Source organism: Rhinichthys klamathensis, unplaced genomic scaffold (assembly GCF_029890125.1).
Source record: "Rhinichthys klamathensis goyatoka isolate OS25496 unplaced genomic scaffold, OSU_Roscu_1.1 h1tg000265l_1, whole genome shotgun sequence".
In the NCBI taxonomy this organism is placed as follows: domain Eukaryota; kingdom Metazoa; phylum Chordata; class Actinopteri; order Cypriniformes; family Leuciscidae; genus Rhinichthys; species Rhinichthys klamathensis.
The window spans coordinates 555946-579257 of NW_026606786.1; the positions used below are offsets into that span (position 1 = coordinate 555946).

At 42.7% G+C, this 23312-nt stretch overlaps 1 pseudogene; it reads left to right on the top strand.

Annotated features, from left to right (window-relative positions):
- Positions 1-1396: 1396 nt before the first annotated feature.
- LOC130102020 (uncharacterized) lies at positions 1397-14963 on the top strand (annotated as a pseudogene).
- The last annotated feature ends 8349 nt before the right edge of the window (positions 14964-23312 follow it).

Consider the following 23312-nt stretch of genomic DNA (forward strand, 5'->3'; position numbering starts at 1 on the left):
CCAAACTTTACGCATTTCTCGTTCAAAGCGATTTTTATTTGTCATTACACTATGCCCAATATACTAGCGTTATACTAGCTTTATAGGCTAAACTGTTTTTAGAGATAAAACTATTTACATTCGATAATCATGAAAACAAATCTCAGATAACGGTTGACTAGGTAACAATGTGTAATTAGACCAAAGGTTCATTTTGCGCCGGAGTTCTCCTTTAAGCGTTTTGTCCTGACGGAAGGGGAATCTTTGAGTATGATGAGGTATTGAGGGAAACCGATTATAATCCCGTTCATGGTAGAAAAAGCTGATAACATGTAAGGCTACACAGGGAAAGTAACAATGAAGTTAATGAATGATACATAAAAACAGCTTTTGTACCTTTATCATCTTTTCCGCATATACTGACCCAGATAATCGTCACAAAAAAAACGTAATGCATGCTCAATTGTTGTACAGTTTTTATGAATGAATGGCTTGCTCTAACTTTTCATCAACAACACGCGCTTGCACCCCCTGCTGGTGAGGTCGACTAACAGCAGATGGAGATTATGCTTGGTAATCTACTACTTTTCCTGCAGCTCCTGGATGTCAACGTTGAATTTACTGTCGAATTTGAACCACTGAATTTGTGGAAGCGAATTTGAAAGCGAAATAAAATGGACCGAAACCCGCCTGTTGAATATTATAGGTTGTATTTTTAATCAGTTTGAATATTTTGTAAGTGAAATATGAAAGGTGAAAATGGATTATTGAAATTTTACTAATGAAAATGTGTTTGAAATGTTTTGAATTGAAATATTCACAGCCTAAATATTCAACCATGCTAAATTTCAGCCCATAAAAATGCAAGCCCTAAAAATACAATGCATTAAAATACAAGCAGGGTTAATGCAATGCATATTTTTTTTCAAGTAGTACAATTCAACAGGCTTTTTGTTTCAAAAACATTTGTCATTATTTTACTTCCATAGTTGGGTGTCAGGTTACAGTTTGACATGAGTTTAGAGTGTGACAAAAGCACAATGTTGTGTTTTATTGCGAGTGTACACAAATATAAGTAAACACTTTGCAGTTTGAATGATGTCCTGTATGAACAAAATGACAGAGTATGTTTTTATGTTTCCACTGTTGGATCGGGCCCGCGCCTCTCTCTCACACACACACACACACACAGTTCGATCGCGCCCGCGCCTCTCTCTCTCGCGCGCACACACTCCAGCATTGCAATCTTGACATCGCAGCCTGTTCATTATGCTGCGTTCACACCAAACGCTTTATTTATTTTTATACCGTGTATTATTCGAGCACCGAACCGTGACGCCCGTACCGTTTCGGTTCAATACGAATACATTTACCGTTCCACCCCTACTCCAGACAGAAGCCAAAGTCTGTTCTGGACATGTTGCTTGGCACAGATGATGAGGAGGAGTTGGAAGATGAAGACCCAGGCCAAGACCAGAGGGAAGATGCTGTCAGGAATGAGCTGCTTGTGTACTTTGGGGAGAAACCCATTCCAAAGGACAAAAACCCACTCCAATGGTGGAAGGAAAATGAAACGAAGTTCCTGCCCTGGCTGTTGTGGCGAAATCCTATCTGGCTGCCCCTGCAACATCCACACCTTCGGAACGTCTGTTCTCAGCAGCAACTCAACACTTGTGAGCAAAAAAAGAGCAAGCCTCACCAAAGAGCACATGGACATGCTCACATTCCTCCACAGTAATTCAGAGTAGGTTGTGTAGAAGAGGAGTAAAGAGTGGTGATGGATGAGGGAGGAGAAAAGCGGAGAGTACTATATTGCACACACTTCATTAGCATGTAAGCTTACAGAATAGCAGTTAAGTCAGTTCGATTCCATCAGGTTTTATGTCGGGACTGTTATATTGTGTTAAACACATTCAGGAATGTCTATACTGTGCACTTTTATGTTGGGACTGTTATATTGTGTTAAACACACTCAGAATGTCTATACTGTGCAATGCAGTGTTTTTTTTTTTGCACTACAACTTTTGAATTTTTTGAACAAGAGTTATGTTGGTACTATAAAAGAGTTTAGAGTTTCAAGCTGGCCTTTCATTTTGTATAACAGTACAATTATTTTATTTTATTTTGTGTAAAGCAGAAGATTTTTTGCTGTGCAAAACTGTTGTTTAATGAAATATTACTGTTGTTTAATGAGATATTACCAGGGGCGGACTGGTCATCTGGAGCACCGGGACTTTTACCGGTGGGCCGGCCCGGTACACATATAAAAAAAATATATAGCCTATATAAAAAATTACGGAATATTACATTTCTTTTCTACGCAAATATATGAGGGAATCGATCGCGCGGGCACGGCAGACAAGGAGTGTGTTTCGGGTGTGTGTGTGTGTGTGTGTGTGTGTGTGTATTGCCCTCCCTCCCTGTTAAGTTTGATCTACTCCATTGCGTATCTTGAGAAACGCCCTCTTTCACGTCCTGGAAACACACCAAGCCAACGCCGATGAACTAGCGCAGATGAAAGCCGACTGTGTTGTTGCTTCGCATCGCCGCGTCGCGGGAAAAAAGCTGCACTTGAACACACCGAGAGAACTACTGCCGACTGTTAGCTAGAATGCGCGTTCTGCGCCTGCGTGTAAATGAGACAACTGTCTATTTCTGAAGATATATTCGTCTATATTCGTCATACAAAAAAGAGAAATCTGGCGGCTGCACACCGTAAACAAAGCAGCAGTGCGTGCTTACCGTTCTGAAAATCAATCCTGCTAAACACTTTCTTTATTCCACTCCTCTCATGTTAAAATTTAAATATTCGCCAAGGAACACTCAGGTAAGATGACGTAACATTAGAACAGCCTTCTATCTGTGCTGTTTTGACTTCTTTGCTTGCTGTTTTGCTATTATTCTCGTGCAGTGCACTGACTCGTTCACTATAAGCTGAACAGCCAATCAGAGTTCCCTCTTTCACCGAAAGGTCGAATCGGCCGAAAAAAAGCCGGCGAGGACCAATTTCAGCCGACGGTGCGGAACACAACTGAGAAAACTTAGTCGGCCGACGCACAAACCGTCTATCTCCAATATTAGAGACTTTAAGCAACAGCTGCTGATAAGAACGGCAACGGCAGCCGGAAGTAAACAGTTAACTGCCGTAGCTAAGAGAGCGCAAAAATCACTAAGCAACAGTAAAGAGGACGGCATAGGGGATAATTTAATCATCAGACAAAATACAACAAAATAAATGATTTTAAAAAGTAAGAGAAGGGTTGATTTTGGCATTTAATGATATACAGAAATGATTATAATGCCACTTAACCTAAAACATAACATTAACTTTCTTAATCTGTCACGTAGTAACGACTACGGCAAATCAGCTGTTCTCCCGTAGTAGACGGTTACAGTAGAACGTCGCGAAGTAGCAGTTAATGTTGCGCATGCGCAATAGAACGACAGAATGCCGTTGCCGTTCCACCAGAGGCTGTTGCTTAAAGTCCCTAATAACCAACTGCAGAACCGCAGAACCATACGTCATAGCAGTGTGAGGACGACAGCGCCAGCCTAACCGTCTGATGCCGGAAATGGGCGGAGTTCATGTTTAACGCGGAGCACACAGAACCATAGATAAACAGAACAAGGAAAAGAAGAAGATAACAAGTTCTATCTTTGATGGATGCAACATACTTAACATTATACGCTTATACAAAACGGCTCTAAGTATTTTTTAAGTTACCGGTAATATTCAACAATGCGTTTGATCTGTCATTGGGCGCGTTTCCATTACAGATTTGTGCAATACTTTAAACCCATTTAACCCTTAATTACAAAACGAAAAATTAACGGTTGTTGTATTTTTAAAACGCAAAGTTGAACACCGAAATTGCGCAAAAAAAAAATTGTTTATGACTTTTTGCCCCTTCATTAAATATTTAAAATATTCACAAATGAATGTGATTTTTTATTTATTTTTTTATTTTTTATTTTACTGGTTTTCTAAGGCCAAATTAGAACCTGGAAATTATGTTTTTCCCGCAGTGCTGAATGAGAAGAACCATATAACCACACCACAGCCTACAGAAAGGTGATTTATTGGCGAGTTATAGGCTATAATAAATGTGTCTGAAAAAATAACGAGGCATTTTAATTGTTTATTAATAAACTGTTTTCTAAATCAGTGGACATTTCAAGCTTTAACCTACGGAGGCGATATTTTGTTTCAGTTCTCGCGCTCCAGTTCACAGAGATCATGAAAGCGCGCCTGATGGTTTGATTTTATTTTACAAAAGCACAACGTTTTCTTGTTATTGTGAGTTTACACAAATAAAAGTAGTTGCGAATAATGTATTATTATTTTCTGTATGACCAGAAATGATAGAGTATTTTAAGTTGTTTCCACTGTTGATAGGAAAATGCAAGTGTTCGCGCCTGCGCCTCCCTGTCATCAAGTGCGCGCTCCACACTCGCACAAACACTTGGATATGCGTCAAAATCTTGTGTTTATTTGTGATAATCTTAGCCCATTATGAATGAGATGTGACGAATTGCTTTGTTCTTTTATTTGGATAAAAGCGTATTCTACATATGTAGCCTAATAAATGTTATAATAATGATGATAATTATTATTATTGTTTGCGGACACGGACCGCGTCTTCTAGGTGACTGTAAATGCGCAAAACCTGTTTCCATTGCAGTTTTACGAAATATTCCTTTTTCGAATTGCCTGAAAAACCACCTCATGCCAGCGTAAAAACTTGTTTACGATAAACGGGAGTTTTTGCGAAATGGACGTGTTTCCATTGTGCGTATTTTCAATTCGCAATTTGCGCAATTTGAAGGGTATAATGGAAACGCGGCTAATGACACCATTATATGAGAACTGAACTGAGCTGGAGGACGAAGACATCAGAATGGCTATATAGATTAATTAACTGAAATAATAACTTTTTTACAACAGAAATGAATCAACACTGAACTTACTTGAGCTGACACTATTTTGTTCTAGATCTACAGAGATTTAATTTGTTGTTGGCGTAGCCTATATTGTATTGTACAGCATTTGTTAAATTTTCTGACCATGATAATTGCATTAATTGTATTTTATTTCACCTATGAGCACCTAACGATCTTTTGATATCAGAGGAAAAAAACTCATTTTATTTAAATTAATCATTTTTGTTTTTTCAGTCTGTCATATCATTGTTGTGTATGGTCTATGAAAAAAATTGTTGGTTGAGTATTAAACATTATTTTCAATTAAATCATATGTTCAAATGCTCAAGCTTTGTTTTCATTGTTTTTTTGTTGTTGTTGTTTTTTAAGCTTTGTTCAATTTATATTGTTAATCTTTTGACTCAACAAAACAAATGGATAAAGTATAATTTTAACTTTTAAAAAAACTATTAACATTTGTTAATAGTACTATTGTCTTTTGTTAATAGGACAAAACATAATTCTTATCTTTTATAGCCTACTATTTGATTTTTATATTCATAGATGCCACCTACGTCACTTCCAATAGAACGCCGCCATATTTACGACCGATCTCGCCCGGTATGGCCGCCCAAACTGCCTATTTGAATAAGAGAGAGAGACAGAGATACCTGGAGAAAATTTTAATTTTAGGCTCCGATCCTTATTTGTTACCCCCAGTTTTCTTTTGCCCATTATTATCTGCCCCAGACTTGCCCTCCATGATTTATATATATCTTGTGCATAACCCCTCCCCATACAGTGGAGATCGCTTGAAGGCTGTCAAAAGTACCGATGCATATCAATATGCTGTAGCTGGATGGGTAAAAGACGTAAAAGTGCGGCGCTGGCCACCAAGGATTTATATTTAATCATGGGAAATGTAGGTATTATAAAAAAAATTAAAATGTATGATTTTGGTGGTATTTTGCTCTGAATAGCGAGTTGTTAGCTAGCTAAGTGGCTAACAGCTGGTAGCTTGCCCGCTGTTAGCCACGGCTCACGGCTAGCTGTCATTAATCTGGATTAGGCCTCTTGCGATAGTCAATAAATCAATTAATCGCACGAAAAAAAAAATGTGCGCGATAATTTCCATTTGCATGCTTGTTTGTTTTCCTCGTCTCTCTCTCTCCAAAGAGACTGGATGACAACTCTGTTTAAGACATAACCAACATATTTTATGTGAATACTCTCCAAAACGGACATTTAAACATAATGTTGTGTGTATTTGTCCATTCAGACACGAAACAGAGCTCAATTCATTACTCGCGCGCTGTATAGGGGTCTATGGCCGCACGCGTCGGGTCGTGTGTGTGCGCACAGAAAGATGAGACATGATGATACAATATGAGACATGCAGCGATGATCTCTTCGAATGACAGCTAACCACTTCTTTCTTCTATCCTTTTCTTTTGTTATATAATAAAATACCAGTTCGGGGTTCCTCTTTTGGCTGTTTTTGCAGCCAACTGCAGAACATATTGCAGGCATTACTGAGACCGTCGGTCGTAAAGATGGCGGCGCAAAGCTACAGTGACGTCATGTGACCCGAACGAATATATATATATTCAATTAAATCGTTTAAAAAAGTCTTTATAATAAAGTTGTTTTAAATTTTAAAACATTCCAAAACACGGAATTAGTGTAATGCCTTGCCGCGCCCACTTCCGCCCTCAGACTGTCGGGCTGGCGCTGTCGTCCTCAGACTGTTATGACGTAATGGTTCTGCGGTTCTGCAGTCAGACCTATCTCAAACCGTCGGCTTGGTGTGTTCCGGGCTTAATTTACAGAGAGAGAGATTGATTCTTTACATGGAACTTCTCTGAGCAGATAATTAATAACAATTGTCCATGGATGAAAAGGGGAAGAAAAGAAAAGGTGGAGCTGAACAGTTATGCATTGAAAAAACATTAGAGGTAGATGCTGTGAAATGCTTCAAATTAACAGATTATACATTTGGTGCGAAGAGTAGCAGTTCAGCAGGCTCTGATGGCTCTGGCTCCCCCTGACTAGCTGATATGCTGTCTTTATAGTTTTATATTAATAATGTTTTGTCTTAATGTTCTTTTATTTGTTTCCCTTTGGTTTTACAAATATGACCTAATATATGTTGTGTTACTTAAAATAAATGTTTAAATAGAATTTATTTTTGTATTGTGTTATATTTTTATGCTTTAAGGGGTGTTAAAAAAATATTCTGCACATTAATGGGCCAATGTGTTATGATTTGGAATGTGGTGGGCTGCTGTGGGCCCCTGGATATTACTGTTGTTTAATGAAATATTACTGTTGTTATATGAAATATTACTGTTGTTATATGAAGTGTAAATAGAAATAGATATTTATTTGAGATACATTATGGTTTTTATTCATCGAGCAACAGAAAAATAATCGTTATATTAATCGACCAATTAGTCGTTAGATTAGTCGACTAATCGATAAAATAATCGCCTGACTAATCGTTTAATTAAAGTCCCCATGAAATCAAAATTGACCATACTTACTTTGTTTGCCTAAATTGATCGTTTTGTGGTGAACAATTCATCCATGCAAGTCAATCCACACAAAAAAATTTTTTGGCTTTGTAATCTTTAATCAAATTTTGAAAATGCCCCTCCCCTCTGCATTGGAGGACCTTGCCCGATGACGTAGGCTTTACGGTTTGGGTGTCTGCTTAACATCCGTAACCACGCCCCTCCAACTGACAGTAGACAGGCTGAATGAAAACACCTACTTTTCTAGATCCAATCAGGTGCTAGTTGGAAAAAAGCCACGCCCACTATTTTGCCTCATTTAGTATTCCGTTTCTCTCGGAAATACGTCACAACACTGGAGAAAAGTCGTTTGCAACTTCCGGTTCACGGGGACTTTAATAATCGTTTACCCCAGCCCTAGTATACATAAGCTCCTTCAGTATTATCAGCAGCTATCGCGTTTCTCAGGAGCTAATTAAATGGCGAAATTCGGCAGGCAAACCGCATAATCTCACAAGGAATCTTACAATCGGGAATTTAGCGAGAGGAATTCGTTCCCCACAAGGATTTCACCTCAGATTCATTTAAAGGGGTCATATAATGGTACATGCACTTTTTCAAGTTGATTGTACTGAAATGTGTGTTGGCAGTGCCTGTACACAACCATCATATAATGATAAAAATCTATCCAGTGTTTTTGTTTAATCTCCTTATATGTTTTTCCCAGTCTCAAATCGAGCCGTTCGACCGTGTGACGTCACGCGATCGGACGCCACTCCCACGATTGTTGATTGACAGCAGCGTTTCAACACAGACCCGCCCTGAGCGAGCTGTCATCATAGTCCATCATTGTTGATACACTGGAGCAGAATGGCGTCTAAGAGATTGCGGTGTTCTGTTCTTGGGTGTAATAACGAACACAGCAGTCATTTTGATGTTCCTAAATCCGAACCGCTGAAGACACAGTGGCTGAGTTTTGTTTTCGAAGGGAATATTCCCCACGAGCAACGTCAATGCTTTCATGTTTGCGCGAATCATTTCTCGCCAGACTGCTTTATAAACAAGTGTCAGTATAAAGCTGGTTTTGCTAAGAAGCTGCTCCTGAAAAAAGAATCGGTACCAACTATTCGTGTTCCTGCTCCACCTCCAGAAGAAGTAAATGTAAAGTTGTATTAACCTTTATATTAATCTTTGCAAATCGCTTGCACGCTTCACAAAGAATACGGCTAAGGTTTACACTCAGGGTACATTACGGCATGTTTTCTATGTACGACGTTCTCAATATAATTCATAATTCCATGAACAACGCGTTTTGGTTATTGTGTTATTATAAACTGTGTACACATAGTGTTCTTATCTCACTCCTCTACCCTGCCAGTACATACAAAGATAGATCAAAGTGACATTACGTTAACCAACCATTCAGAAACGTCCCGTTCGAGCCTTAATTGTCGAACTTCTTCGGGGCCGTCATCTTGTTCCATGTCCGACTCCGGTTCAAATTGATACTGTTGCACAGATGTGTCCTCTCCTCAGAGACTCCCGCTGCCATTCTTTCTCCAAAATATACCCTCAACTGTTGTCAAGGCATGTCAAATCGCCCCACAGAACAGAGGGGCGGAGTGAGCAAAGCTCATTATCATTTAAAGACACATGCACTTAAATGGCGTGCTGAAAACAGAGCTGTTTTTGACCAGGTAAAATGAGTGTTTTCTTACAATACTAATGAGAATTTTTAATTAAAGTATATTACAAACTTTTCATTTAGACCCTAAAGAATCATATTAACTTGTATACAAATGGCATTATATGACCCCTTTAATAAAGCTTTTCTTGTGCATGCAAATTTAATTTACGCTTACAATCTTATGTACACTTCCACAAATTTTACCTTACATATGCAAATCTTTTTGGGTTATATATTGATGGGTTTTATAAACAGTTATCAACATTTAAAGTGGATCAAAACAGTTCATCGAAATTGTCCTAAGAAAAGAATGGGTATTGTTGTGGTTTTAGGACATCTTTAATGAAAGGTTTTGATCCACTTCAAATGTTGACTACTGTAATTGTATGGGTTTTATATTGATGCATTGGTATTGTTTTTCCTGATTTTAATACTGTGTTTTATCTACAGGCAAAATAATATGTTGTTGCCATTTGCCCTGTAGAATTGAGGCTCATTACCATTGTCCCAATTGCAGCAAAACTGTTCTGAAGAGATATGTAATGGAAACTCACTTAAATATATACCCATCAAATGTACCCCTTCAATTCTCTAAAACTTCACCTGCGGTGGTCAATTTGTCTTCAACATCACCTGCACTGTCCTCACTGCCATCTGCAGCGACACCTGCGGTGGCTTCTCTGTCCACAACGTCAGGTTCAGTTGTTATGGGAAGAAGTAGGCGGGAACCGGCGAACATTCAACACTTTAATAATAAAATAAACAAATACAAAAATAAAAGTATAAGCCAGCAGACCCTCACGGACGACTGCTGGCCACATTAAACACAACATAAAATCAGGCCTGTTCCTCTCTCGCTCTTCACTGTCGTCGCTTCTCCTTTTTGCTTCCGCTCCTCCTTGAGAGATGCGAGACCGGTGCGTGTCACAGGTGTTGTTCATTATCACTCATGCCACCGGCCTGGCGCCGCTCTCTCACGTCCCTCTGCCTCGTCCTGCTCGCCACAGTCAGGTTCACAGTTGCCAAAAAGGCAAAATGTGATTAAATGCCCACATTGTTCCGTCACTGTACTAAAAAAGAACTTGATAATCCACATTAACAGAAAACATACTGTCCATTCGAAAGATATTACAATGCACTCGCATCTTTCCAGTGTGTGTGTGTTGATATCCCTCAAATGGACTGTCAGCAGTTCAAAGAAGTGGTCATGGTTTCACTATACCAGTTCATGTTCAGAGAAAGACGTGGGGCAAAGGTCATTATGTTAGATGTGAGTTGGAGGAGTGTCGCCAGTACCAGCTACTTGCTCACCGGAGTGGACACACGTTTAGTCTGTGAACACCTTCGTTCACTGGATTATTGTTTTGAGACAGCATTTATGGAGCACCTGGAACCAAGAGTCCTTGATGAGATGGTTGCGCTTAAATTCATAGGAGAGTCAAAGAAGGCAGTTTGTTTGAAAAGACAAAAAATAGCTCAGACAGCTCATGCTCCATCTTCAGTGTTGGTGGCATTAGGTGAATCTCAAAAGCAAATCACTCTCCATACATGAGCCTACTGTTCATCACTATAATCGCCTTGGGAGAGTAATGGTAACATACAATTCAACTGCAAGTACTTGGCACTGCCCATGTGCAAAGCCACGAATGTCTTGCCATCACAAAAACATAGCCAAATGGCACTTATTCCAAACAAATAAGAACTTGTTCACAACACACAAATATTCTAAATCAAGTGACGCCTTGGGTCCCCAGCCCTCAGAAGAGCACATCTTCACTTCCCAAATTGACCTTCAAAGCACTGTGCAATATATATATATATATAACAAGAAGAAAATTCCAGCTAATCTTCCAGAAGCAGCAACCAAATCAAAGGAATTTTCATCAACTTATCTTCCAGTTGAAACAACGTGTATGATCTGCAGTGGTGAAACTGCACTTGACATGCCACTGCTGATTACTGCAAAAGTGTCATTGAGAGTAAGTTCAACATTCAGAAATGTATGTTCACTAGTCATATTAGATTGTCTCATAATCATTCATGAATGTTACTTGCACTTACTCTTTTTAGACATCTCTACTTACACCAGAAGATGCCCAGGGTGTAATATGATTTATAGGTACCACCAGGAATAGCAGGATGGTCTCCACAATTTTGATGATCATGTGCTTCTGTACCTAAGACACAGTTTACAGGTTTGTCTTTATTGCATAGGGCCCTATCTTGCACTCGGCGCAAATGACTTTGTACACTGACGCATGTATCATTCCTATTTTGCACCCACGCAAAGCGGGCTTTTCCCTCCACAGACACACGTCGGTTAACTAAGAAATACACTTGCGCTCCCCGGGGCGGTTCAGCGCAAAAAGGAGGCGTGTTCCGGCGCAAACTTTCCCTCATGCTATTTTGCTGTTCTATGTAACAAATGCGCCACTGACCAGAAAAAAATAGTCTAAAGTCAGTGGCGCGTTGCGCGTTGTTCATTATGCTATTTTAAGGGCGCATGCTTGGCCATAATCAATGTAGCGTGTGCACAACGCGCATACACTTTGATTCTTACATCTAAGCAGCAGTTTTCATTTTTGCAAATCATACATTATTACGATAGATAGATAGATAGATAGATAGATAGATAGATAGATAGATAGATAGATAGATAGATAGATAGATAGATAGATAGATAGGCAATTTATTATAAAAGCATACATGTAGCTTACACATTTACCCAAATTATCATACGCCTGTTTAACAGAAGTTAATTTGGGTGGGTTTCTACATCCCCAATGTCACTTCTCTGTGTTTTACGGCCCTGACGAGAACGTTGCTCTCCTCGGCTGTGAACCGCTCCTGGCGCGCGCCTGGCAAATCCGCCGTTATAATAGGAATCCGCTTTAGAACAAGCGCGCCTGCTCTTAAAGGGAATGTGAGATGACGCTCTGATTGGTTTATTTCACGTTACGCCCAAACCACACCTATGAATAATGAAGCTACTTCAGACCAACCCCTTTTAGATTTGCGCCAGGCGCAAGAGGCATTTTATCCCGCCGGGAAAATAGCAACAGCGCCGGGATCCGCCCACAAAGTTTCTTGCGCTTTGCGCTTTGACACTTGCGTTTCAGATCGTTAAAATAGGGCCCATAGTGTTTAATGACACACATACCTATCCAATAATTAAGCTTTAAAAAAATTGAGTTGACCCAATCCTGTTATGTCTATTCCAGAACCATGTATCAGTTTCCAGGGCTATAGATACTTTGGAGCGCCTCCGGAGAATAAAATACCCCAACAGAGACACCAGGGATGGAAATTAACTTTTTTGTCCACCTGCCACTGTGGCTGGTGGATTCCAAAATCTACCAGCCACTCAACGTTTTTATCAGTCACTTTCTTGTTTTTAACCGACAATGTGTAACTGCATGTGAAAATTAATACTACAAGATCTACAATACTTAAGCCGTTTATTCCATAGGGTAAAGTCTCAAGGTGTGCCTCCTCTAAAAGTGTCTGGGTGAAACAGCATGCTACTTTTATTTACCCGCCACGGTGGCTGGTAGGTGAAGCGAGTTTACCAGCCACAACACAAAATCACCAGCATTTGGCTGGTGGCTAGTGCTAATTTCCATCCCTGAGAGACACCATAATCCATGGTTATGGTCAATTTGAGGCCTTGACAGATACCGAATACTTGTATTCTTGTGTTACCTGTGGTTACCATCCTCCCGTGGTCAGCATGGACTTACACAAGAAGGGTGTTATTAGCATGTCAGGTAAGAGTTTGTTTTCTTTTTTAAATAGTAACCAGAGTAATGAAATGTAAAAGTAATTTTCTTGAAATACTATCTATCCGCCCTTAAGACGAACAACCGACTATCTATCTGTCTATCTGTCTGTCTCACTTTTTTGTTTGTTTCTTTTTTGTAAGTGAGTGACCTCAAAGAGCCTCCACCTGATTTTAGAGGGGAAGTTGACATTGAGGATTTCTGGAAATCAGTAAATCTTGAGATGATTGCTCGAGGATTTGTCCCCAGTAAGTGTTTTTTTGTTTTGTTTTTTAAACCAACAATAAATTCCTCTTTGTTATGGTCTCTTCTGGGAATGATTATTGAATTTTAATCTAATTTTTTTTCCCTCTGAAATGCGTCTCAGTTTTCATATTATGTAGACTAATAAATGTGTGCATGTGCATCAGGCTGGGCCAAAAATCCATTAGCTGTGCAACCTCGCTATGAAAGGTGGGCTCCATGGATAGGAAGCAAGACTAGGAAGGATAACACTGTATTGAATACAGGATACGCTAAAGTTGTTACAGCAAAGGTCACATCAGCTGAAGCTCAAATGATGAATGTCTCAGAAGACCGTCTTGTGGATGAGCTGATGAAGCAGAAGGTAGAAATCTTCTTTAGTTGAATCATGTGATCTCTGAGACAAAAGAATTGTTCTGACAATGTGCTTGCATTATTTAACAGGTCGGTGTTGTCCGAAATCTATGCAAGGCCTGTAATATTGACTCTAAAGGTTCTCGCATGGATCTAGTTTCAAGATTAAGAGTGGAGATGCAGAATAGGCAGTCATATGACAAAATGTTCCTGAAAATCTGGGGAGCATCAGGTGGGCATATTACTTTAATGAGATGATAATTGAGAGATGATAATTTTACATGTCCTTATTCAGTTTTTATTATGGCTTTTCCAGGTGACTGGTCAGTTATCCTATGCCCACATGGTGTGGTGTGTAGTATAAAGTTCAATTTGAGAGCCGAAAGTCCCAGAGATTTTGCGGACCTGTTGTTGTCATGGAAGCACATTCCTAATGTTAGTGTCTATGACTTTGCGTGAGGCTTGGCCACACATGGTAATTTGCGTGTACCCACTGCTATTTCATTTCAATCTCATGAAGGGAGACTAGCTTAGCCAACACCAGACAACATCAGTTCAGCAAAGCAGGGCAAACTAAACGTCTCTCTTCCTTGGTTGTTTGAGAAGATGGACAATTTGAATATCAAATGCCATCCCATCACTGGATCATCTGAGCACTACATGTTATATGACAAACTTCATAAATCGAACACAAAAGACCCCCAGGAAGTACTCAGAAGAATCAGCCTGGTCCCAGAGCTACAGGGTTGGCTAAATAGTCAAATAGCAGAACAGTTTTTTGCAAGCTTGCGAAAAAGCAACATTTCCTCAACAACATGGTACCATCAACACATATCTTTATGATGCACAACATCATTCATCATAAGAACACATCCACAAACCAGAAGCTTCTGGAAGTACAGCTGCAACGTGGTCACAGACCTCATGGAATTGAAGATATCATCCTGTCTGACTTGGGACAAGCTATTCTAGGTCAGTAGCCAATAGTTATGCTGCACTGCTTTCTTTTATAAACCATGATATTTTGAGTAACTTTACAATAGTAACCTTGTTTTACCCTGCTTTTCTCAGCCCCACAAGCCAGTGAAAGAGAAACCGTCAGGCAACATCCACATCACATAAAACAGGACATTAGTGAGGGAAATTGTTTTTCTCCTTGTGACTTTCAATGTTTTTTACCTTTTTGCTAATACTTTCTTTTTTAACATGCAGAAGACTGTGGACCTCAATGTGAAGCATTCACCAAGTGTGAAAATATTTCAGCCTGTCGAGCATCATGGACTTTGTGAAATCATCCAGCTCAAAAAGAACTAGTTAGTTTCAATAAAGTATTAATACAGCTCTGTTTAACTGTGGGATTTTGAATGTGAAACCTTTTTTTTATTTTTATTTTTTTTATAGCTAAACTACATACTGGATATTGAGAGACCAGGCAAGGAACTGATCGTTCGAACAACGAATGCTGTCCTAAACCGTGCTGACTTTTGGACACATGGAGTTAACTGTAAGATAACAGCTGTTTTACATTGCTTTATATATTTGTTGTTACATGGATTTCTAATTAATATTGTAATTATATACTTTTTTTCAGATTGGAAATGGTTGTTTTCAGTTGATTAAAAGCATTGCACGCTCAAAGTTATTTTAATTATATATTTAGTTACTTAGAAATACCTTCAAGTTGTACAATATTCAGTTTATACATTATTACAATAGTTGAAACAAAAGAACAGGTCCCTGGCACTCAGTCAAGTCTTCAAATGAGGAGAAGGATAAAGTTAAAAAGCCTTTATTGAATGTGGCTTAAGTCATTAAAAAGTACATGAGCCAACATGTTTCGACCAAACAAGTGGTCTTCTTCAGGGCAAAGTAACACAAGATCTGAGAATGGCAACAAATTATAAGTTAAGTCCCACATATAATCAGACAGAATACAATTAACCCAATAAGGCAATCAGGTCTTTTGTTGTTTTAAGCCACATTCAATAAAGGCTTTTTAACTGTATCCTTCTCCTCATTTGAAGACTTGACTGAGTGCCTGGGACCTGTTCTTTTGTTTCTTTGGATCTTTTCCCTACCCCAAGAGCACCTATCACGGACTTTATATACTTTACCTGAGTGCCTGGTTGAACCTTTTACACGATTACAATAGTTGAGTTGACAGTTCATATTTTGAATGGCACCTTCTACACACAATACCCTGCAGGGCAAGAACATTTATGTCGCCAATCTTTATGTTGTACCAACATGGCTGCCACCAAACAACTGTGATCCATTTGTGAGTCTACTGTTCTATCCCCTGTTATGCATGCTGTTATTATGTGTTCACTAAAACTTTCTAATTCATGTCAGGATGATGCTCACATGAAAGATTCCCTTGTGATTCCGATTTGGACACCAGGGGGCTGTTCTTCGTACGTTGCTTAAAACATCCGAGATCAAACGAGATATCCAAGATAATATCATCGTGCTCATCATGATCCGGCTAATTAGGTTCTTCGAACACACCTGCCAGTTATGATTAGTATAGCTGGATTGAGTTATCTGAGATAATTGCACATTCATGCGCTGGTTTAAAAGGGGATATGTATCGATAGTAGAAACATTGATCAGCATCGCTGCTATTGGCTGCTCACCGTGGCCAAAGAGCGCGCTCAGTTCCCTTTCAAGGGAACTCGAGCTGAGTTTGAGACGCGGTGGGAACGCTCTGCGTGATTGCGTCATGAAGCACGTGTAAAATCAGTCCAATGGAAGCCCGATACGTCATAGGTGACGTCATAGACCAGGAAACTATAAAGCACCCCTGAAAACAGATCGCGACAGCTTCTGTTGTCTTCAGCAAGCGCTCTCTGTGATTCTGTCCTTGTCTATTTATTGTTGTCTGTCCAAGCATTATATTCATTGATTTATCAGTATGGCGAGCAAGCAAGATTACAAACGTTGTGTTGTTCCCTGCCCTCGTTTTATTACGGGTGGGGACACACATCAGATGTGTGTTGCTTGTTTGGGAGTGGAGCATGCCCAGTCGGTCCTCGAGGGGGCTGACTGTGAGCATTGCATGAGTTTGTCCATGAAAACTCTCCGCTCTCGCCAGGCGTTCTTTGAGGAGGATGGTTCGGTTCGCGTTCCCCGAGGTGCGGGTCCCGCTGCTGCCGAGGCACAGCGGCGGCGTGCATCTTGGGGTTCGCAGATGGATCTAGTAGCGGGGTTTGAGACGGGCCCCGCCCTTTCTCAGCCCTTACCTGCTGGATCCGGTGTCTCAGCCCAGGAAGGAGCCCGCTCGGCGGTTTCTCCTCCCCAGGTTGAGGCACCAATGTTGCGGCTATCCAGTTCTGAGGAACTGGATGTCGTTGATATGGGGGAATTTGAGTCTTCGCCAGCTCATATCCCTGCTGATGAGGAGCTTATGGAGGTCTTATCTCGTGCTGTTGCTAAATTAAATATCGACTGGCCAGCTGATGATATTGATGTGGAATCTAGAAAAAGTCTTTTAGATGAACGTTATTTACCATCTAGATCACGACCTCCTCGTCGGGAACTCCCGTTTTTTCCCGATCTCCACACCGAGGTGTCGAGATCGTGGAATAAACCGGCGTCTTTCAGAGTGCATAATCCTCAGACTAGTAATTACAGTAAAGTTAAAGGGATTGATCACTATGGTTACTTGACGATGCCTCGTGCGGAAGAGACGCTTGCGAGCTATCTCTCCCCCGAGTTATCGTCATCACTGAAAGCCCCGACGTTACCCACCAGACCATTAAAAAATACATCAGTGCTGGTGGGTAAAGCGTATTCGGCAGCAGGTCAGGCTGCGGCATGCTTACATACCATGTCAATTTTACAAGCATACCAGGCTGACCTGCTGAGGGACATGGACGATTGTGAGGAAGTTAGTGCTGATGCAATTCGAGAATTGCGTCGCACAACAGACCTATCTCTCCGGGCCACCAAGGAGATGGCCAAATCTGTGGGCCGTTCTATGGCAGCCCTGGTGGCCACGGAGCGTCATTTATGGTTAAATCTGTCAGATATTAAAGACAAAGATAGGTCTGTTCTTCTGGACGCACCGCTTTCACCTACAAGTCTGTTCAGCGACGCTATAAATTGTGTTGTCGATAGGTTTCAAGAAAACAAAAAACAAGCGGCTGCGTTTCAGAGGTTTCTTCCTCGCCGGTCCAGTGTCCCCGAGGCTGTGCGTAATATAAAATCTGAGCAGCCTCGTCCGTCTACGAGCTCCGCACACAGGTTCCAGCAGAAACAGAGCGTCGCCGCTCGGGCTCCTCCGCAATCCGGGGTTCCCGAGTGGCGTTCGCAGTCCAGGCCTGTTGGGGGTAGACAGGATCTGAGGACTGTCACCTCCAAGAGAGCTTGGACTAAGAAGAAGTCCTGACGCCGAGTCTGTCAGGCTTCTGAGGGTGGTCCCCTCCAGGGAGGAACGATTCCGAGGAACCGTCCCTCTTTGGCGCCCTCCGGGGGGCGATTCTCCGAGGAGAGTCGCAGAGTTGCCACGTCGGTTGTTCCCTGCCGGTTCGCCGTTTAGGGCACCGAGGTGTCAGCGTCCCCGTGCAATCCTCTGAGGAGGGTTGTAGAACGGTCAGTTCGGTTGTTCCCTGCCGGTTCGCCACTTCAGGGCGCCGAAATGATTGTTCAATCAAATCCAGAGGCCAGTCTCGAGAGACTGGTTCCCTTATCAGAATTTCTGGCAGCGTGGAAACTTCTGCCAAATATTTCTCTATGGGTCCTGCACATAATAGAAAAGGGTTACAGAATTCAGTTCGGTTCTCGTCCGCCCAGATTTCAAGGGGTCCTTCCCACAGTGGTGGACTCACAGCAGGCTCTGGTTATGGAGCAGGAAGTACTGACACTTCTTCAAAAAGGAGCTATAGAGGGGGTGCCTCCCCCCAGCAGAGAGTCAGGGTTTTACAGCCGTTACTTCATTGTTCCAAAGAAGGATGGAGGGTTGCGTCCTATGATAGACTTGAAGGACGCGTACTTCCATGTATCTATCCATCCTCATCACAGGAAGTTCCTGAGGTTCGCTTTCGGGGGCAAAGCGTACCAGTATCGGGTTCTTCCGTTTGGCCTAGGTTTATCACCCCGCACCTTTACAAAATGCGTGGATGCAGCTCTGGGTCCTTTGAGACTCCAGGGCATTCGCGTATTAAATTACATCGACGATTGGTTGATTTTAGCTCAGTCAGAGCAGTTGGCAGTTCGGCATCGAGATGTCGTTCTGTCCCACATAAAGGATTTGGGGTTGCGGCTCAACATCAAGAAGAGTGTTCTCCTCCCTGCTCAGAGGACCACTTTTCTAGGTGTAATTTGGGATTCGACCACAATGCAGGCACGTCTGTCTCCTGCTCGTATTTCTGCGATTCTCATAGCCGTAAAGAATGTAAAACTAGGCCAGTCACTCACTGTGAAACAGTTTCAGAGACTGTTGGGACTCATGGCAGCAGAGTCCAACGTAATTACTTTTGGCCTGCTGTACATGAGACCCCTGCAGTGGTGGCTCAGAACCAAGGGGTTTTTCCGAGGGGAAATCCGTTCCGCAAGATCAAGGTCACGCAGCTATGCCTTCATGCCTTGGTCATGTGGAAGAAACCTTGGTTCCTCGCCCAGGGCCCAGTGCTGGGGGCTTCTTGTCGACGCGTCACGCTTTCGACGGATGCTTCCCTCACGGGATGGGGGGTGGTCATGAGTGGCCGCTCGGCGCAAGGTCTTTGGCAGGACCATCAACTGTCCTGGCATATATAAATTGTTTGGAGATGATGGCGGTATTTCAAGCTCTCAAATATTTCCTGCCAGACCTGAGAGGCCATCATGTGTTGGTCCGTACGGACAACACATCGGTGGTCTCCTATATCAACCATCAGGGGGGTCTGAGGTCACGTCACCTTTGCAAGCAGGCCCATCAGATCCTCCTATGGGCCGAGGGGAAGTTGCTATCTCTCAGAGCAGTGTACATTCCGGGGCGTCAGAATGTGGAAGCGGATATCCTGTCGAGGCAGGGGCTGAGGCCCGGGGAGTGGAGACTTCACCCCGAGGTGGTGGAGCTCCTGTGGGAGAGTTTTGGTCGAGCTCAGGTAGACCTTTTCGCATCGTCAGATTCAACCCATTGTCCCATGTGGTTCTCCCTCACGCACCCAGCTCCTCTCGGACTGGATGCGATGGTGCAGGTGTGGCCGAGGCTGCACCTGTATGCATTCCCCCCGATATCTATGCTTCCGGGGGTTCTGGAGAGGGTTCGCCGGGAAGGGGCTCGTCTGCTACTAATAGCCCCTTACTGGCCGACCCGAGTTTGGTTCTCGGACTTGGTGTCTCTTCTGAACGGCTCTCCCATGGAGATTCCACTCAGGAGGGACCTGCTGTCCCAGGCATGGGGCACGATATTTCACCCTCGGCCGGAGTTGTGGAAACTGTGGGCCTGGCCTCTGAGGGGGCCCGGCTCATAGATTCCGGTCTCTCGACTAAGGTCGTTGAGTCCATTCTCCAATCCAGAGCTCCTTCCACGAGAAAACTTTATGCACTGAAATGGAAATTATTCTCCACCTGGTGTGGTGAGCGTCAGTTAGATCCTGTTAACTGCCCTGTTGGTCCAGTTCTTGATTTCCTGCAAGACCGTTTCTCTGCTGGATTATCTCCTTCCACCTTAAAAGTTTATGTGGCGGCTATATCGGCCTACCATACCTCTCTTGGGGGTACTTCTATCGGGAGAGATCCTTTAATTACTTGTTTTCTCCGTGGTACATTGAGGTTGAGACCTGCACTGCACTCTAGAGCACCGGCTTGGGATTTGGCCATTGTACTTGAGGGTCTGGCTTTGGCTCCCTTAGAGCCTATTGAAGAGGTTTCAGAAAAATTCCTCACCTTGAAAGCTTTATTTCTCCTCGCTATTTCATCTATCAAGAGAATTGGAGATTTGCATTTGCATGCCCTGTCGGTTGCTCTTTCATGTTTGGAATTTGCACCTGGTATGGTGAAGGCATTTCTCTACCCTAGGCTGGGTTATATTCCTAAGGTCCCAGTTAATGTTGGGGGCCCAATAGTGCTGCAGGCCTTTTATCCTCCACCTTTTAATACCCCAGATCAGGAATAACTGAACCTGTTATGTCCAGTTCGGGCATTAGATGCCTACGTTCACAGAGCTGCCCTGTGGCGTAAAGGCCAATTTATACTTCTGCGTCGGGTGCGCGCAGTAGGTACGGCGTAGCATACGCACAGACGCGTACCATACGCCGTACCCTTCGCCGTAACCTGACGCGCACCTCCTCAAAAATGTAACTACACGTCGCGATGACGCGGACCGCAAGATCTGTGATTGGTCGGCTTGGTAGCATCGCGTTTCCTCCTATGCATTTCCGGCGTGTTCTTCTGCACCGCCCGCCATTTTTTAATTCTAAGTACAGCGAAACTGTAAAAAAAAACTAAAAATTTACCTTTTCCACCTCGATAAGCTCCAACTCCAACATGATCTGCTCTCTTTCAGTCGCCATTGCTTGTAATAACCTAAACTCAAAACAGCCGCGAGGAATCTTCTTCTTCTTGCCACGAGGAATCTAAACACAGTGGAACATTAAAACCCTCCGCCGCCAACTAGCGTTTCGGCGCTGTACTGCAGAGCAACGCAGACCTAAACGCAGAAGTATAAATGCTCATGACGGCGTCGCCTACGTGCGTAGCCCACGCCGTACACTACGGCGTACACTCGACGCAGAAGTATAAATTGGCCTTAAGTCTGAACAATTATTTGTCTGCTTTGGGTCACTCAGGAGAGGGTGCCCTGCATCTAAACAGGTGATGAGCAAATGGATAGTCGAGGCTATATCATTGGCTTATGAAGCGGCCGGTCAGCCTTCACCTATGGCTGTACGGGCCCATTCTACAAGGAGTATGGCGGCCTCTACGGCCTTCATTTTGGGTGTTTCCCTTCCTGATATTTGTAATGCGGCAGGATGGTCCTCTCCGCATACATTTGTCAGGTTTTATGACCTTGACCTCTCCACTCCAGGGGCGAGGTTGCTTGCTTCTTAGTGTGCGCAGGACTTCACACAGAACGGGCATTTGTCACTATGGCATAGTGGGTATGGGGTTCCCACCGCGTCTCAAACGCAGCTCGAGTTCCCTTGAAAGGGAACGTCTCAGGTTACGTATGTAACCCTGGTTCCCTGATAGGGAACGAGACGCTGCGTTCATCTGCCATACTTCCTGCATGCCCTGATCGACTTGCTTCAGACTTTTCAGAAGCTGTCGCGATCTGTTTTCAGGGGTGCTTTATAGTTTCCTGGTCTATGACGTCACCTATGATGTATCGGGCTTCCATTGGACTGATTTTACACGTGCTTCATGACGCAATCACGCAGAGCGTTCCCACCGCGTCTCAAACGCAGCGTCTCGTTCCCTATCAGGGAACCAGGGTTACATACGTAACCTGAGACGTTTTTCACCGCAGCAGAGCATGCTGAATTTGAAAACTTAATTAAAATCCCAGGGAACACCTCAACGTGTGCAAAAGCCAGGAGAGAGGGCTGGCAAAAAGTAGCAGACAAATTAAGTTTGTAGTGACCATGTTAGATGTTTTTATCACTTATTACAGTATATATTTTTATATTTTAATAATTTCTAAATAATGAATAACTTTGTTCATTGTAATGTCAGAGTCACCGCCCATTACTAGAACATGGGAACAAGTAAAAGTGAAGTACTAGAATATTCTACATAATGGTAATTTGTACTACTTAAACTAATCTCTTTTAAAAAGGCACTGTTAATAAATGTTTGCCTGTTTATAAAAGCAACCAAGAAAAAGGCTGAGAAAAAAAAGAAAAGAAAAACAAACAGGTGGTGGTCCTGCACCCCCACATTATGCCCAGGCAGAAGAGCTGGCCCTTGGGTTGAATGTGAACCGACCCATTGTGGAGGGCATTCCTGGGTTCAGCTCTTCCTCAGACCCACAGCCAGAGGCCAGGAGCAGCAACACCTTCACTGCTGGTAAATGAACTTTAAATGATCCAGTACACTGTAAAATAATTTGTTGCTGCATTAAATTAAGTAGGCCTATAATCCAAATGGTTGTCCAGTCATATCAACTGTTAAACCTTGAGTAGTAATGAATTCCTTTGACTCGTGAAAGTCTACATGTGTGACTGTGAAACTACATAGTTAATGTAAAAAAATATGTTGCCATGAGTTCTCTTACGAGAGTATCTCTCGTACTGGGTAATATCTTACGCTATGGGGAAAACCTCTTTTCCTCGAGATATTGAAGCCAAAAATTATCCTTAATTTTGAATCAATGTAAAACGCGTTGTGACAGCATGCAGACATAGGCAAGGCGGCTCGCGTGCCTATTGGCTGACCTGTGGCAACAGCAGCAGCCTATCGAGAGAGGCCCTGCGTGACGTGATACCCAATGGGGGTGCTTCGCGCCCATTTACGTCACGTCCTGCCAGAATAGGCGTGGCCTTGGCCTATAAATATAGCTCGACAGGCTGATACAAACTGATTTTCATCTCTTCAGCGAAGCACTACTGCAACGCTGGATCCAGAGTGAGAAGCCGCGCCGTCTGAGAAAAAGCCTTCTGCGGGACGAGCCTTTGAGCCTGAAGCCGCTGGCCTTCACCTCGCCGCTTTCAGCCGCCGTTCCTGCTACGCTTTCCGGCGTACTATATATCCTTTACTCTGCTCTGTGTGTGTGTGTGTGTGTGTGTTCGCCCCGCGACTCACACGTCTACACATCTAAAAGAGCCGCGTCTTTTTAAAGATGCCATCCTCCTGTGGCTCGTGCAAGCCCCACTCAGCGACGGGGACTGCCATGTGAAAATATGCGTTTCCTGC